This window comes from Oryx dammah, unplaced genomic scaffold, assembly GCF_014754425.2.
Source record: "Oryx dammah isolate SB20612 unplaced genomic scaffold, SCBI_Odam_1.1 HiC_scaffold_9, whole genome shotgun sequence".
Classification (NCBI taxonomy): domain Eukaryota; kingdom Metazoa; phylum Chordata; class Mammalia; order Artiodactyla; family Bovidae; genus Oryx; species Oryx dammah.
In genome coordinates, this window is record NW_024070193.1 from 22,095,359 (window position 1) to 22,113,703 (window position 18,345).

Below are 18,345 nucleotides of genomic sequence, written 5' to 3' on the forward strand. Positions count from 1 at the left end.
AAGTGTAAGGTAGGGAAGCTTCTGAGATTTACATTTCCATGGGTACCATATGGGGCAGGGGAGGGCAGTTTCCCAACACGAAAACAACAGAGATCTATTTCAGCACTTAGATTGGACGGAGGCCACTGCAGTTACTGTTGTGGTTACTAGTACCACTGCTATTTTTATTCCAGCTCCAGGGCAATATTCAAAGCCACACAATAAACCTGAGATTAGCAGTCAGTCCTGGCTTGATTATTGACATAGAGAGGGTTTTCTTTTCTTCCTCTTTTGACAAGTTACATGAAGCCTGAGCTCCAAGCAGCTCTGCAATCAGTTTCTGAGATCTTATCAAAAGGATGACAAATCAATTTAGAAAACAGACCCATTGAAATGTCCGAACAGATTCAATCTTCTCTATGACCTAATAATTCAACTTTCTTTTAAAATCCAAGACTAGAATTGTGGGGAGAAGTTGCTGCTTTTCCACTTGAGTCTAGGAAGGCCAAACAGATTTCTTTTATCTGGAGGATTTAGTGTTCACATAATTGCCTTTTGATACTTCTTATCTGGGTTTCTTACAAGACTAGCCTGAAAAACTGGGTAGTTAATTTAAGACAGTGTTTATAACTTTGATACCCACAGTGCTCAAGAACTGCAGAACTGTAGTTCTTAGACCTGGCTTTGAAGGTATATTTTGTTTGGTATGCAAAATGTTTTACTAATTTGATGTAGTTGCCAATATTTTAAAAGCGAATGATTTCACAGTTTTTAAAAATCCAGATTTCTACTTAATAGAAGATGTGGCACAGCAGGTCCACATTCCCATAATCAGTAGTCAGCAGAAGCTGAATGGCAGCTGCCTCTATAATTGGGACATAGAGCACTTAGGGATGCATCCTGCTGCAAGTAATTGAAGCTTAAACTACAGGGACATCTATTGTTTGCTTAAGGCATCTGAAGCTAGCTTTGGGGGGTTTATTTAAGAGCTTTTAACAATGCTATCTTTCTGGTATCTTTCCACTTCCTTAACTGTTTAAATAGGAGAATCATTCCTATCCCACCAGATTGTTTAAGAATTTTTTTTAAAATCATGAATGTTAAGTCCTTAGTTCAATGCCTGGCACAGTGGGAGAGCTCAACTGGTATAAGCTGTTGCTAAAGAAAGGCAATGTCAAAGAATGCTCAGACTACTGCACAATTGCACTCATCTCACACACTACTAAAGTAATGCTCAAGATTCTCCAAGCCAGGCTTCAGCAATACATGAACCGTGAACTTCCAGATGTTCAAGCTGGTTTTAGAAAAGGCAGAGGAACCAGAGATCAAATTGCCAACATCTGCTGGATCATGGAAAAAGCAAGAGAGTTCCAGAAAAACATCTATTTCTGCTTTATTGACTATGCCAAAGCCTTTGACTGTGTGGATCACAATAAACTGTGGAAAATTTTGAAAGACATGGGAATACCAGACCACCTGACCTGCCTCTTGAGAAACCTATATGCAGGTCAGGAAGCAACAGTTAGAACTGGACATGGAACAACAGACTGTTTCCAAACAGGAAAAGGAATACGTCAAGGCTGTATATTGTCACCCTGCTTATTTAACTTCTATGCAGAGTACATCATGAGAAACACTGGGCTGGAAGAAACACAAGCTGGAATCAAGATTGCGGGAGAAATATCAATAACTTCAGATATGCAGATGACACCACCCTTATGGCAGAAAGTGAAGAGGAACTCAAAAGCCTCTTGATGAAAGTGAAAGAGGAGAGTGAAAAAGCTGGCTTAAAGTTCAACATTCAGAAAACAAAGATCATGTCATCTGGTCCCATCACTTCATGGGAAATAGATGGGGAAACAGTGGAAACAGTGGCAGACTTTATTTTGAGGGCTCCAAAATCACTGCAGATGGTGAGTGCAGCCATGAAATTAAAAGACGCTTACTCCTTGGAAGGAGTTATGATTAACCTAGATAGCATATTAAAAAGCAGAGACATTGCCAACAAAGGTCTGTCTAGTCAAGGCTATGGTTTTTCCTGTGGTCATGTATGGATGTGAGAGTTGGACTGTGAAGAAAGCTGAGCGCCAAAGAATTGATGCTTTTGAACTGTGGTATTGGAGAAGACTCTTGAGAGTCCCTTGGACTGCAAGGAGATCTAGCCAGCCCATTCTAAAGGAGATCAGTCCTGGGTGTTCAATGGAAGGATTGATGCTAAAGCTGAAACTCCAAAACTGTGGCCACCTCATGTGAAGAGTTGACTCATTGGAAAAGACCCTGATGCTGGGAGGGATTGGGGGCAGGAGGAGAAGGGGATGACAGAGGATGAGATGGCTGGATGGCATCACTGACTCGATGGGCCTGAGTTTGAGTAATCTCCGGGAGTTGGTGATAGACAGGGAGGCCTGGTGTGCTGCGATTCATGGGGTCACAAAGAGTTGGACATGACTGAGCAACTGAACTAACTAAATAACTAACTAATAGTCTATCAACTATTGTGCAGTAATGCTGCATAAAAAGTCACCCAACTCAATGGCTTATAATACTAAGAATTTCTTTTACTGGCTCACAGGCCTGAGGGTTAGTTAGAATGGTTCTGTGTTTTGCTGTTGGTGACTGGGCTTGGGACACTCAAGGTGATGGTTTGTGTTCGGTTCTGCTTGTCCTCACCAGATCAGTGCCTACCTGGGGATGTTTCTTCTTATGATGAATGACAGGAGTGTAAGAAAGCAAACCAAAGCATGATATCATATAAGATACAAACTGCATATCCACTTTCTATTGGATAAAATGAGTCGCATGGCCAGGTCAAAGTCAGTGGGGGATGAAGTGTTCCACTCAAAGAAGGGAAGTAATATTTGCTGAAAATAATCCCACCAATTATAATTTGGAAATCTGGCATCCAAGTAAAACAGCACTTTCTTTAAGTGTCCACCTAACTATCTTTGCTGTATCCTATCCTTTTTTGCTTCACAATGGCACCACCATCCCTTCTACAGCACAAACAGACATTTTATGCCTTTTCTGAATGTGTTAATGGGATTTGGTTACTTTGAATTAATTCACACTAGGGGTTTCCTGGTGGCTCAGCAGTAAAGAATCTGCCTGCCAATGCAGGAGACATGAGTTCAATCCTGGGTCAGGAAGATCCCCTGGAGAAGGAAATGGCAATGGGGAATCCCATGGACAGAGAAGCATGGCAGGTTACAGTCTATGGGGTTGCAAAAGAGTCAGGCGTGACTTAGCAACTGAACAACAGACAATAAAGGCAATAGTAATAATGTGTTACCTCCTCCCAGGAGTATTTGCATTTTAAGTAAGATCTACTGCAAGGAGAAGGGGTAATCCCAAGGAGTGAAGGGGTGATGCTGGTAAGTTTTGTTGCTATAACACCTGGATGTAGGAACAGAGATATCTGTGGATCAGTGAGACCTAAGGCAGTGTGGCAAGGCCCAGCAATAGATCATACCAAGCTCCACTGCTGGAAAGCTATTCCTCTGTAGTGTTGCCAAAGAGGTAAACTGCTTACTAAGATAAATCTCCTGGGCTTCTTGGGCTGAGAGAAGTCCTTGAGAGGAATATTTATTTGACATCTTTTGGTTTCTTATTTAATTGGAGTCACATATCTTCTCTAAAGCCATTTATAAACTGTACCACAATCTACTGATGCAAATTCTGTACAGAGACAAGTTCTGTGTTTGAGTTCACATTTATACTTTTCTATTATAAATTCAGGAGAATGCTTTCCATGGAAATTAATGGGAAATTCTTGCCAAATAGCTGTCACCAGTTAGTGCTTTTACTGTGGAATTAGTAGTAATGCACGCTTTACAACGAATATGTTTCATATGATATTTTAAAATCACATGATGAAAAAAAATCATGGAACTTTGACTTATTTTTATGCTCTGACTCTGTTTTGGCATCTCTGATGTGTTTTCTGGGGAACACTACATTATCATTATGAGATGCTTGCTTCAGTGAGCTGAACATCTACTTGGTCTGATATTAATCCTGAAGTTCTCGTAAGTCACTCAGAGGATTATACAGTTTCACAGTACCGTATTCTGTAGCTCAGGTATGGTTTAAATTATTTGGTCACAGACATGAGTATTTTTTTGTCTCTGTTACAAAGCCAGACAGTATTTCAGGAGCTTTCCTCCTGAAAGTTTACTATTTTACTCCCCAAATATTTGTCACCTCTGCGTTAGGCCCGGGACGCATATGGATTTAGGACTTCAGTTATTTGTAAGTGACCCTGAAGAATGATACTATAAAGGAATTTTTAATTTTCCTAGGACACAAATATGAGTTGTATATGGAATGAGTTACCTAGCTGGTAAATGAACCTCATTGAAAACCCAGCATATACAATTTAAGGGGCTTTGCTATTCTCTATTTGGTATTGCAGAAAGCAATTGCTTTCCTAAGATAATTTTTAAAGCCTTTTTAAAAAGTAGTAGCTAATGTATATTGAGCATTTACAAAGTGCCAGACACTTAATAGAGGTACTTAAAATGAATTGTCACGACATAATTTCCCAGGTGGGGGAAACAAGACTTACTCAAAAGAGGTCTTGTCAAGTTCACACGTACTAAGTGGTGGAGCCTGGATTTGAACCTGGGAAGTCAAACTCTGGAGCCCTCCTCCTTCTAGCATTTGTGATAGGAAGGAAGAGGTTTACACAATTCAGAGTTTTACTCTCGAAATTCCATGTATTGAAGATATTTAAGAGGAAATGTTATATTTGGCAGAGAATCAGATCTCTCCACTATTAGGAAAGCAAAAATGAGTGATTTGTGAAATTGTTTCAGTGAGTGCTCCAGCCAGTATTTATTTTAATGGCTGTGTAAATGACTTTAGTCCCGTATTTATAGAATCATTAAAGACTGTGGGGATTATTTATAGTTTCTCTGCTATGCTTTATTGCGTTTTGTGGGGAAAAATATAACTCACAGAGATATGCTTGAGAATTTGGTGGTTTTCAAAGGCCTCAGAATATATCCCACTGGGCTGTCATATTAGCATCATTATTTTTTGTTTGTTTGTTTTACACTATAGAGTTTTCCCACACAATGGTAAATATAAATGTAAAATGTGTATTTGTATTTTACCTAGCACAGGGAATATAATGTCAAATTTCTAGCACATAGCAGTTGGTCATGTATTAGAACTCAGAGATTCACAATTTGTGCCTCAAATGTGAATCTTTAAGACCACAGCATGCAGAAGTTGAGCAGACAGGCAGGGCTACCCTGTATTTAGAATTTGGAGGGATACATGAAAAAGAACAGTGAAGATTCAGAGCTTGAGGGTTAAAGACAGCTAGTGATAAGAAGGGAGTGTTTCCAAAAGGGATGCCTCTCCAAAAAAACTCTAGTGTTGCTGTGATAATTATTAGGGCTATAAAGGAAGTATTGGACAAGGCAGAAAAATAGCAAGACCATGAAATAGTCAGACAAAACTCTAATACTGATCTTTTTCTTTCTTTATACAAACTTGTTATCTCATTGAACACTTATCGATACCTCTCGCTCTCGATCTGTAGCCCCCTTCTTCTGATTCCAATACCTAATTTTCTTCTGGGGAATGAGTTTTCTTCCACTGCGTGCCACTTTGGTGCACCTGTCATTCCAAGTACACCACTCTCTCCTTGTCAGGAGGCAGACCTGTACCCCAAGTATTCTAAATCTTTAATGGCATGACAGAAAGGCTACAAAAGCAGCTGGAGATGGTTCATTCCAGCTTCTTCGGCTGATGAGTTTGTCCATTTGTTCCTGCTGCCAGGATTCTCAGAGCATCACTAGTTCCTGGCAGCCTTTTCTCTGTCTGGTTCCTCAGCATTTCTCTTAAGTCTGAATGTTTTCCTCAGAACTCCCAATGGCTTACTTTGTGCTCAAGTTAGACAGATCCATCAATTTCTGTTGCTTGCAAACTGAGACTCCTAACTGAAATTGTTGGTTTTACTATAATTAGAGGTAGAAGAAGGGATGTAATGACACGCTTTCTTAAAATATCTAATCAATAGTTTCAGAAGAGTAGCATTAGCAAATTCTCAGGGGGAAAAAATGCAGCACAATTGTTTTCAGGAGCTTTTCAACTGTGTATGTTCCTCTGCAATCCAATGGATGCCTAGATTCTAGAACTGAAAACACATTTCTAAACTGATCTCTCCCTGGTGGTTCTAGCAAGAATAGAATCAGATACTCTGAATGTTTAAGAAGAGCACTCTGACCCCCTCCCCTGCTATATATGTGTATATATTTGTTATACATAAACATATCCTCCAAACTTAAGTTTTTATGTTCTTACTATGTGTTCATTATTCAACAAGTATTTTTCTTTTTTCTCTTTATGTCAGGGAACAAATTATGATGCTACTGTTTATTCTTGGATTCTTCTAAAAGCCCATGGATCAGTTTAGGGGGTGGTAATGAATAGAACACAAAATGGGATCATCTCTATTTGGCCATCAGATTGCCAAAAATAGACACATTCTGCAATTTTCATCAGAATGACTTGTTACCATTTGAAAGCAGATGAAGAACAGAGATGCCAGTTATTCATCACATTCAAATCCCAAGAAACAGTTTTCTATCCATTCAATTTTGAGTAAATCATTGGGTCTGGGTGGTTTTTTCTTGTTTTTTTTTTTTTTCTACCCCTTCCTCATTTCCTCTCTGCCAAACCTCTAATCATGCTGAGATGCATCCTGCATAATAAACATACTCTCTGCACTTTCAATGACTATTTCAGTACAATAACATTTTAATATCAGTCTGTTCCTTCCCCACATTCTTCTTTGGAATAACTATATAGCATGATTTGGGCTAAATGCTGTTTTCAAAGTTAATGGTAAAAGTAGTAATAAGGTCTCCATCCTCTGCTTTATAGCTGAGTGCATGTGTAATCATTCCCATGTCACATATTGAGGAATCCATTGTAATTGAAGGCTTGGCTTGATTCCTTCAGACACTTGACTGGAACCTCTTCCTTGATGTAATCTGAAGGCAGCTATTAGAAATTAGTATCTCTAACAACAATGAAAGGACAACACAGGAATTTTAGCATTAGACATACTTGAGTGTTTGCTTAGGGTTTCCTGAGAGGATGACTCTGATATAAGGATCAGAGTGCTGCCCATTAATAAGGAAAGTGATCACAGGAAACAGAGGAATAGGAAAGAAAGCCACCAGAGGAAACTTTCAAAAGCCAGTTACCTTGGTGGACAACTGGAGTTTGACACTTAGGGAGGGAGCCTGAGAGATGGTGTAGAGCAATGAAGAAGAAGGAAGCTGGGGTATGTATTTACCAATTCCCCAACTTACATTGGTTGAGTACAGTCTTAGGAGCATTCATTCTTGTCTCATACCTGGACAAACCCGAGTGAAGTGTGTTCACATGGCCAGGCAAAACCCCTTAGACATCCAGAAAAAAACTATAATTCAAAGAGATACATGTACCCCTATGTTCATAGCAGCACTATTCACAATAGCCAAGATATAGGAACAACCTAGATAGATGTCCATCACGGAGAAAGCAATGGCACCCCACTCCAGTACTCCTGCCTGGAAAATCCCATGGACAGAGGAGTCTGGTGGGCTGCAGTCCATGGGGTCGCTAAGAGTCGGACACGACTGAGCGACTTCACTTTCACTTTTCACTTTCATGCACTGGAGAAGGAAGTGGCAACCCACTCCAGTGTTCTTGCCTGGAGAATCCCAGGGACGGGGGAGCCTGGTGGGCTGCCCTCTATGGGGTCACACAGAGTCAGACACGACTGAAGCGACTTAGCTGCAGCAGCAGCAGATGTCCATCAACAGATGAATGGATAAAGAAGATACAGTGTGCATATAGAATGGAATATTAGTCATAAAAAAGAATGAAATAAGGCCATCTGCAGCAACATGGATGCAACTAGAGATTTCCATAGTAAGTGAAGTCAGAAAGTAAAAGACAAATGCCATATGATATCACTTATACATGGAATTTAAAATATGGCACAAATAAACCTATCTATGAAACAGAAACAGACTCAGAGTTATATAGAACAGACTAGTGGTTGCCAAAGAAGAGGAGGGGTGCAGGAGGGATGAACTGGGAGTTCGGGATTAGTACATGCAGACTACTGTATATAGAATGGATAAACAAGGTACTACTGTATAGCACAGGGAACTAAAATCCTAGCGTTAAACCATAATGGAAAAGATTACAAAATATGTATATATGTGCATAACTCAGTCACCTGCTGTACAGCAGAAATCAACACAACAATGAGAGAGTCTCATGCATCACGCGGAGAAGGCAATGGCACCCCACTCCAGTACTCTTGCCTGGAGAATCCTATGGACGGAGGAGCCTGGTAGGCTACAGTCTATGGGGTCACAAAGAGTTGGACATGACTGAGCGACTTCACTTTCACTTTTCACTTTCATGCATTGGAGAAGGAAATGGCAATCCACTACAGTGTTCTTGCCTGGAGAATCCCAGAAATGGAGGAGCCTGGTGGGCTGCCATCTATGGGGTTGCACAGAGTTGGACATGACTGAAGCAACTTAGCAGCAGCAGCAGCATGCATCACAGTGAGCGGCCTTCACTATGAAGAGATATGTACTACGGGCAGGGCCTTGATAGCATCATTTATCCACCTTGCAAAGCTCAATACAAAGGAGGTCAGGGTGGATGCTTTATGAAATGACTGGATTTGATACTGCTTATGTAGTATGCTTTGAAGGGAAAGGCATTCATTCTTGCTCCAAAATTTCTCTTTCTCCAGATAAATTCAGAGATTTCAATATTCTAGACCTACAGCCATTAGAGAATAATTCTTTCAGGTTAAGCCAGTGGGACTCAAACTAAGTTCCCTGAACCATCTTCAAATTTTCCTGGGAATGCTTTATAGAAATCCAGATTCCTGGTTCTTAACTTCCAGACTGAATCACATCCCTGGGTGTTGGAGAACAGAAAGCAGCTCCAAGCAATATTTATGAACTCCTCCAGTTTGAAAATACCTGAGTATTTCCCCTTTGCCTAATGACCTTAGCATTGTAAAAATGAAAATATAGTTTTTTCCCTTAAAATATTAATACATACTCAAACCTATACATATATGTCAGACCTATCTTATTTCACTTCTGCATCTGCAATCCTTACCTAGCACAAGCTTGTCACATAGTGAATACACAACAGATACTAGTCAAATAAGTGAATTCTTATAATAGAAACTAGAATGCAAGCATTCTTGGTGATTGAGTGACTCACACCTCAATGTGTATAAATTTGTCAACTCTTTTCCTCTATGGAAGGAGGAACAGATGCTATAATAGAACACTGAGAGCCAGAGGGAAGGAATTGATAAAAACAGAATAAGGATTAGTTTTCCAGCTATAAGATTATCCATCTACAAAATGAGGATATTGTCACCTTCTGATATTCTTGTCTGTCTGATGTCCATTCCTTTGCTCCTCGATCCTTTACCCTGATATTCCTTTGGGAAACTACTCCTCTTCCATATACAGTCCATGGTGATTATGAAGGTCTGTCTTCAGTGTGGTCAACCACCTTTATTCATCTCCCAGATCACAAGTGATTGATTCAGGAAGTGATTTGTGATTCAACTGAGATCAGTTAGATTTTAATCCAAATTGCCTCTTTAATTTCAAAGAGGCTTTCTTAATTTATAGAGAAGGGAAATTAAATACCTGTTGGCTTTGCTCAAATGGTAGGATGTAGGCCTGTAACTGGTGTTGGCCATCTTTATCATCACCTGGGGAGATGCTACTTCAGAATGAAACCAAAAGAAAAGGAAAGAGAACCAAGAGTTGGAGAGGGTCAGACTCACAAGTATATAGCTGGAGCTCCTGGATCCAGCCATGCCTGAAGCTCTTGCAATTAGTGTGACTTGCCACTCACATGAGCCAATGGTGGTTATGTTCTTGACACCTGAAACAAACAAACAAAAATTCCTTACTGAAAAGAGTTTGAGATGAACTGATATCCAAAGGAGTATCACCAGATTGTCACTGAACGTCTACAGTTGTCTGAAAGAGTTAGGTCTGAACCCGTGCTCTACTACTTCTTATCTGGGTGAAATGTGAACTGTTACTTAAGGTCTTCAATCCTCAGTTTCATCTTATTATAGAGAACTTGGGGTATTATTTCCCTCACTGGGTTGTGAGGATTATACACACATTAACAGTAGCCATGAAAGTGCAAAGAAATGGTAGAGTTACTAAAGTTGTTTTACAGGAATTTTTATCACTTTTGGACATTCTTGACCACCTTCAGTTCCCTAAGACTTCCCGATAATTCCAAAAGCCTCCATTAAATAGTATTAATAATGAATTAAGTCATGTTCCGTAGGGAGGGAAATTTTTTTCTGAGGGTATTCAAGAGATTGGCTAAGCTTTTTCTCCTCATTGCCAGATCATTTGAGGCTGGCAGGGGATCTACTGGGCTCCTGCAAGGTGTCTGATGTTCACTATGATGAAATGAGGAAAGTGTAAATGCGAAGATTGTAGCAGACTGTACTTTCCAAAGACTGACACAGCAATATCTCTCATTATACGTGTTCTTCAGCCTTGTGAACTTGCTTGCCTCCATCAAGAGGTAGCATCTAATTCCTCTCCCCCTCAATCTGGGCATTTCTTGGGGACCTGCTTTTACCAGAGAATATAACAGAAGTGACACTGAAGCTGAATCTGAAGTCTTAAGTGAACACTTGCTTTCCGGATGCTCCCACGGGGGACAGTGTCTTACAGAACTGAGCTGCCGTGCTGGGAGAAGCCCATGCCACAAGGAAAGCCTACCATGTAGGTGCAGTTCATGGTCCCAGCCGGTCCAAGTGCTAGGCGCAGCACAAGATAGTTCTAGATGCCTCCAGTCTCTAGGCCATGCAGTCATCTCCTAGCCCCAAAGTACTTTCAACTAGGGCTGCAGATATTGTAAGCACATAAGAGCTGTCCCTGTTATGACCTTTCCAAATTCTAGACTCGGAATATGATGTTTGTTTACACCACTAACATATGAGGTGACTGCTATTCTTTAGCAATAGATAACTAGAACATAAGGGACAGCATAGCCATCAAGGAGCACCCTGTACCTTGAAGATATGACGATGTTCATGATGATGCTCACTGGACCAAAGCTCTGTCAAACAGGACATATCTATAGTGGAAAAAATTAAACAAATGATAATAAATGATAAAATCCATCAGAATAGAACTCAGAACATTAGGTTGTTAGAACTGTTTGTACTTCTGATGATCAACCACCAGAACTCTTTCATTTATAGAAGAGAGACTCTCCCTAAGAATTGGTGTTGTGATGGAAATATTTCCTGTTCAGGAGCCAAGACATACAAGTCTATACTTAAATGAATGATTTAACTAGCAGATGGTAGAGTATCACCAGAGCCCTGAACTCAGTCAAACCTGGGTTCAAATATGTATTCCCACCCTAGTAGCTGAGTGATCTGTTAGAAACCTTTTCATTATACTAAGCTTCAGTTTCCCCTATCTGCAAAGTGGAAGTGAAAGTCGCTCAATCATGTCCAACTCCGCAACCCCATGGACTATACAGTCCATGGAATTCTCTAGGCTAGAAATGGGTAGCCTTTTCCTTCTCCAGGGGATCTTCCCAACCCAGGGTTTAATCTAGGTCTCCTGTATTGCAGGTGGATTCTTTACTAGCTGAGTCACCAGGGAAGCCCAAGAATACTGGAGTGGGTAGCCTATCCCTTCTCCAAAGGATCTTCCTGACCCAGGAATTGAACCGGGGTCTCCTGTGCTGCAGGCAGATTCTTTACTAACTGAGCTATGAAGGAAGTAGAAAACCATATATACTTCATAGACTTATTTTCAGCATTAAATGAGAAAAAGAAGCACTTAGTATATTGCTATGTACATAGTAAACATACCAAGTCTTAACTATTAATGTTATACCCACTGTGTTGAATGTTGTGTTCAAAGCAAGTTGCAAATTCTTTTAACTTAATATATTCAACATGCAGAATTCTGTAAATGTTAGGTGTACACCATGCTACTTTGATGTATTTATATATGGCAATATGGTTGCTGTAATAATGATATTTATCACATTACATACTTATAGAGCAACATACTGTCTATACTCAATATACTGTGCATTAGATCTCTATGCCTTATTTAGTGCTTGCTGCAAGTCTGTACTCTTAAATACCATCAGTCTTATCCTCTAACCCTTAGTAACCACCATTTTACTCTGCTTTTGACTTTTTAGATTCTACATATAAGTGCTATCATACAGTGCATCCATGTTATTGCAAGTGGCAAGATGTCCTCCTTTCTCACAGCTGAATGATCTTCCATTGTGTGTATATATATCATCTTTTTTATCCATTAGTCTGTTGATGGGCATTTTAGGTTGTTTTCATTTCTAGAATATTGTGAATAATGCTATGATAAATATGAGAATGTATTTATCTAGTCAAACTCCTGTTTTTATTTCCCTTTGATATTTACCTAGAATTGGAATTGTTGGAATCTAAAACATAACTTATAGTAAATATATTAACAACATTTTACGGAGGACCAGAATAAGAACTCTAGCTAATATTCATTGATATGCACACATGCCATGAACTATGCCAAGTTTCTTTACAAGAACTGCCTCCTTTAATTATCACAACAATGCTATCACTCAAGGACCATTACAGAGCAAGAAATTGAGCAAGAAATTGCTCAATTTAAGAGCAAGAAATTGAGGCATTAAAAGTGTAGGTACCCTGCTCCAGGTCACACAGGGATTAAATGGTAATCACACTGCAGACCAATAGCTCTTAATCACTCTGCCATATTACATTCCCCTATTGGACGAATGTCATTTCACTTTTCAGGTGGGGAGTTTTCTTTTATGTCAAAACACCACCATATTACACTACCAGCATTTCCATGCTTCTACAGAAACTTGAGGTCTCTGTACTCTGTCCTTTGCAGAAACACTGAGGTGTTGAGCAGGTAACTCCCTAAGGCATGCAACAGAATAGTCTGAAGAAAGGGAGAGATAACTGAACAGGGACTGAAGATAGATTCATTTGGGCTCCTCATGGGTGATTCAGCATTTTCAAGGTGAATTTAATATGGGAAATGTTGCCAGTTCCCATTCACTGAAGACTTGATGCCTGATGCCAAAACCACTTAAGTGACTCAGGAAAATCTATCCTTATCATTTTGCATTGGATGTGCCTTTTAAGGATGGGATTGGTCTTTTGCTTTGATCTTTGGCATGCTAGCAAACATCTTTAATACTTTTTCAAGGATCCTCAGCTTAAACTCCATTTCCTGCCCTATAGATGAAGCAGTTAAAAATATTCACTAGACTCTCCCTGCTCAAAGAGTGGTCCATAGACCATCGGGATTAGCATCTTCTGGAGGCTCTCAACATGCAGCATTTTAAGACATCTCCCCTTAGACCTACTAACTCAGAATCTGCATTTTAATAAGATAATCAGGGGGAGAATTCCATGGATTGTATACTCCATGGGGTCGCAAAGATTGAACGACTTGCACTTGGCACTTTGCAAGACACTCAGGTGATTCATATACACATTTAAGTTTCAAAATCACTGTTCTACACACATATTTATTGAAAACCTCTTTTTAATAAATAAATTTAAAAAACTCTTATTGTTTTAGGCTTTAAAGAAGCTAATAAACTTTCTGGATTCGTCGGAGGAAATTTATAAGAATCAAGTAAAAAAAAATAACTCCAGTTCTTAAAAAGTTTTAGTAAGAAAATAAGACAAGAGTAGCTGAGCCTCCTGTGAAACTTTAGTTAGCATGACTGGGAAGGGCTACTCCAAAGATCTGAGACCCAAATGAATGGAAGAAGTAGATGTGTAAAGATAAGTGGGAAGAATACTAAGGAAGAAGATAAAAGCAAGTGCAAAAGCCAGGAGGGAAGAATGACCCTAGAGTGTCCTGAAAACTGAAGGAAAGTCAGGACACTGTGTGACCGTAAAAGCAGTAGGAGATGAGGTCACTTACTCACAAATAGTCACTGACCAAACAGGCAGTGGTAGGAACTGTCCGAGGTGCTGGAGATGTGGCGGTCCACAAAACAAAGGCCCCATTCTAAAATGAAGATCACATTCTAGAGACTGAGCCAGACAAGTAACAAACAACTGTGAAAATACGTGACAAAAACTAAAGACGGGTATGGGGAGTCTTATTTTAGAGAAGGGGGTTGACAAATTATATAACATGGGCTAAATCCAGATGTCTACTTATTATTGTAAATAAATTTTTTTGGAACACAAGCATATTCATCATTTTATACATGTTCTATATATGCTCTCATACAACAAGGAAAGAGTTGAGTAGTTGTCACAGAGACGATATGGTCCCCAAAGTGTAATATATTTACTGTCCAGCCCTTCACAAAAAGTCTGTTTTAAATGACAGAGTGTCTGGGTGGTGGGGTGAGGAGATGGCTCTCTGAGAAAATGAAAGTTGAGTAAAGAGATAGTCAGGACCCAGGTGACATAGGGCCTTTTAGACCATGGCAAAGAGTTTAGGTTTCAAGTACTACAGAATGTCATCAGGCAGTTTTAATGCGGGGAGGGGTGGGGGAAGGTAAATAATCTAACTTATCTTTTACAAAGCTCACTAGAAGTCCACAGGTTCAAAGCCATAGCTGGGATTCTGCCAAGTTTTCTCAACCAAGGCAGCTGGAGATGAGAGCCAAGGTGTTTTCCCTTTGATCTTGGCTCTGTCTAGATGATGTGGATTTTTGACCAGAATAAAAATCAAAAGCTGTTTAATGCAGAGATGTCCCATTTCCCACCCTTGTGTTTTGTGACAGCATTATGATTAATAGGGCTTTGTACAGTTCCTCATGAATGACTGATTTGGAACAATTCTATGAAAGGGATGTGGTAATTTAGCACCATTGCATGTCTACAGAGGAACAAAGCTGCCCTTATTTTTAGCTTAATGCCACGATTACTTTTGAATATCTCGGCTGCCTTTATTCATTCATCTATTCAACAAATATTTATCGAGTGCCTATTATGGACAAGGCCCTGTATTTGGCAGGATAGATGAAAGGCCTCTCTTTGAAAGGTCGTATTTAGTGTTTCCAGAAAGACAGACGAGGCAGCCACAGGAAAAACTGCCAAGCGACTATTCCATTCAAAGGAATGAAAGAAATGTGGACTCTCTAAAAGGATTAGGGCTTTTCTATTAAAAAGAAGAGGTTGAAAGGGGATATAATTGAAACCACTCCAATCCTGAAGGGCACAGACTTCAACAAATCCAGAGATGTTAAAATGATGGTCACACAACAGGATAAGATGCTAAGAGTTCATATATCTGACATTTAGGTAGCACTTCGTGCTTTTCAGGCACTGGAAAATGCATTCACTGATTTAAATCTCACAATAATTATTAGTAAGTATGATGCAACAAAGAAACAGAGAGCATAAGTAATTTACTCAAGATCATATGATCTTAGAAGCTCACTAGAAGTCCACAGGTTCAAAACTATAGCTGGGATTCTGCCAAGTTTTCTCAACCAAGCCACCTGGTGATGAGAGCTGAGGTGTTTTCCCTTTGATCTTGGCTCTGTCTGTGATGAAGTGAGGTGGTGGGGAAGCTTGTAATGGTGAAGTGAGGACTAGAAACCAGGGATTTTTGACCCCCAAGCTGATATGGAATATTCTTCATTCAGTTATTCATATCGTAGGGAATGCTGCTAGATTCAAGAAGTTTGGAGGACAAGGAGAGGGGAACTGGAAGATAGAAAACTTTAAAAACTTTACTTTTTAAAGCTGATTTTCAGGAAGATAGCTCTCTCTTCTACAGCTTTCTTCTTGGTACCTTTAACAGGGAATGAATGTTGACCCCATGTGGGAATCTTTATCCTGAGTGGCAAAGAGAATTTATCTGTGTACAAACCACTCCACTCTCTGGCTCAGCATTGAAAATCCTGAAATTCCTTCTACAGATCCAGTCTAAAGGTAGTTGAAAGGTACATGTTGATTCTAAGCTTGATGAAGAAAGTTTGAGAAGGTGATAAATAATAATGCTAGCTAAAATGTGTTGAATGTTAAAATGAGGCTGGTTTTGTGCTAAACTTCACATTATGCACATTATGTGCAACAATCCTATGAGTTATTATTACAGTTATGCCTGTTTTATAAGCAAAAGAATCATGGACTAGAGGTGTTGACTGTGTGACTCTTAGGTGACAGAATCAGGACTATGTACTTCTGTCTGGATATGAACAAAGTACATGAAGCACTCTCTAGTGGATTAATGTAATTTTCTCTATTGCTGACTGCATACATCATCCATAGACACATCAATGTGAGTTTTTAACCTTTAATTCAACTGACCTGCTGGTTCTCAGCAAGACAGCCAGGAAAGAACACAAATGAGAGCTGGTAATCTCTCTGATGTGCAACTTCTGATCAATAGCTCCTGATACGCCTTCTGCTGTGAACCGGAGCCATGCTTACCTTTCCATCAGTGGCTTGGGAAATGAGTTAACCTGAATTATACTCCAGAGGAGGCAATGCCCATTGCAACTCCAGAGAGAGCAAGACATAAATAGGTGAAAAACAGCTTAGTAAATTCCAGTCCTACCATTTTTGTTAGTGTTGAGTCACACAGAGAAAGGGCAGAGCCTTTCATGGCTTTGCTGTAAAGAGGCCACTGTAAAAGTCATTTCTGTAGACTCCTTTTTATCAGGATTTTATGCTGTTGATGTAGTGCTGGATTTGTCCTGATTGGCTGATTGACCCATTCATTCATTTATCCATCCAACTATTTTTTGAGCCTAACTGTGTTCTAACTTAATATTCCATTTATCAGGTCAGTGACCCTAAAAGTGTGATCCCCAGATCAGTAGCCTCAGCATCACCTGGAAACTTGCAGGTGATGCAGAATCTCAGGCCTACCCTGGACTATTAGAAGCTGAGGGTAGGGTCCAGCGATTGTTTTAACAACCCTCAGTCAATGATGAGGGATGCCATTCATCCCTACTGCGGACAGGGCAATTTGGGATGTACTTTATCTAAAGCAAGAGAAAATGTTAGAGAATAAAAACTCCCAACAGGGAAAAAAGTAGCATCCATTCTTCATAAGGCTCATGTTTATTCATTTGTTCAATCATTTACTCAACAATATTTACTGAGCATTTACTATGAGACAGGCGTACAAAGTGCTGGAAATACATCAGTGAATGAGACAAACAATCAGAAAAATAGATTAGTTGCAATTGAATTAAGTGCTGTGAAGGAAAGTTATATAGATTTTGTGACAGTTTTCAATGTGGGGGCCTAAACTGTTCCAGGATGTCCAGGAGGGCCGTCCTAGAAGGTAACATATAGTCTGGGATCTGGAGGATGAACAAGAATCAGTGAAATAATGAGCATTCCCATCTGGAAAACATTTAAGTGTTCTTGTCAGGATGCTTTATCTAGGTTACAAAGGAGGCACAGACGGAAAGGGATTTGTGCCCAAAGCTGAAGCCATTGGTAACTTCTCGGAGCCTTTTGCCACCTAACTATTTACATTCTGGTTACATCCATCAGAGGGAGTACAAACTCAAGGCAGGATTCAGGCCAAGGTTAGATCATCTTTTGTTTGTTTCTAAAGGCAAACCTTGGAATAATGACCATGGTCAAGTAATCAATAGCTAGGTTCTTAAAAGACAGAGTGTGCTGTGAAGATAAAGATGATTTGCTTTGACTTTCTGTGTCATCTGGTGCCTTGGTTATTGGAAGTGCCTGAGGACAAAGATAGCTTGGAGACATGATCTGGAAACACAAGGTCTGATCGTGCAGAGACATCGCTTGCTTTATTTATTTCAGAGCAAGAGTGTTGAGAAAGGAAGAAGAAAAATAAGTGGAAGAAACCCTAACTTTTATATACTGCTTGCAAAAGAGAGACCAAGAGAATGAGGATTATCATAATTGTGTTCAGGAAAATATGTGGTATTGACTGGGAAAAGAACTGTCCCACTGGAAGTAGAATGATCTTTATGTCAGATACAATTGAAACATCAAGATGTTCTAAATCTTTGTACATCTCAGCCCATTATTCTGCTAATTCTGTTACACCCAGGGCCAAATGATTCCCAGTGCAATCGCAGGTGATTAACGTTTGTTGCAATTGAGCCTGACAATGTGGTCATAACTAGCACTGTAATTATGCAGGATGGTCATGGGGCTTTTTCTTGCAGCTGGAATCATACTAACTTCACCTTAGTACCTTCACTACTAACAACTGTAGACAGGTGAATCTTACTGTCAAGTGGCAGGCTGACGTTAGACAACATTTAGTTTCTCAATGGCAAGTAAAACGGCACCTTTCTCTCTGTATC